We start from the raw sequence: 1,049 nt of genomic DNA, 5'->3' as shown, positions 1-1,049 counted from the left end.
TTTGGGGGCCAGGAATAGCAGGTTGTTTTTTTTTTTAATTGATTGATTGATTGATTTGTTTATTTATTTTACAGCCTAGATGTATTATCTCTAACTGAAACATTCTCAAATTGGTGTTTAGAAAATGTTTTCAGTTAGACACTGACTCTTCATATTTATTTCTTTTATTAGGATTAAGCAGGCCAAAACCAAGATGTTCTATTTTGGATTAAATAAACCGTTTCAGGTTGACTACCCTCTTTCATGTACTTGAAGTATGAAAGAGAAATAGGCTTTGTTGAAACAAAGATAAATGTATAAAGCACTTTGTAGTCCATTTTTCACACAGCTACATTCAAAACTTCTTCTACTTGAATTAACTCTTCCCACTTCTCCTTCATGTAGGCTATCTTATTCCGAGCAGTTAAAGAGAAGATATAAAAACATTTTAAAGTAAGAGCTACCTGCCATCTGTAAAACAAAACACAGAAACGCAGGAGTGAATCTCTTTTTAATCTGAAACAGAAATTGTAAGCTCTGAAATTTTAGCATGTGGCCTCACCCTTACAACTGCCTGCATTGGCTCTGCTTTTGATAAACTGAGCCACAAACACAGAGCTAAAGCCTTTGGCAAACAGTATACCTATGAATCAAAAACAGCGCAAAGGAACAGGGAGTGTATTAGTGTGGCTTTACTGAAGTCAGAGATGACACAGCTGGATCAGCAGAAGCTGAGACCTGGAGTTCTGAGGCCTCTGAACTTCAGGGAAAATATTTAGTGTCCAATCTTCAAAAGCCTTGCTTATTTTAGAATGAGTTAGTCTATGCATTTTTGCATAGGTAACTATCAAGATGTTGCTTTCATTGAATAACAGATTTTTAGCTCCTCAGCATATGTTTTACATGGAGGATGGGGATGAGTGGGGATAAATTAAATTAAAATGCAGTTTGATTTTTTTTTTTGAAGATATCAGAGAAATTAAAATGCAGAGATACCTCAAAAAAAAAAAACCCTTCCCTTCCTTTCCCTTCCCTTCCCTTCCCTTCCCTTCCCTTCCCTTCCCTTCCCT

The sequence above is a fragment of the Centrocercus urophasianus genome, unplaced genomic scaffold (genome assembly GCF_019232065.1).
Source record: "Centrocercus urophasianus isolate 14NV4802_14NV808 unplaced genomic scaffold, USGS_Curo_1.0 seq_9, whole genome shotgun sequence".
NCBI lineage: Eukaryota > Metazoa > Chordata > Aves > Galliformes > Phasianidae > Centrocercus > Centrocercus urophasianus.
The sequence above is the reverse complement of the archived record's forward strand: the minus strand, read 5'-3'. Positions refer to the sequence as shown.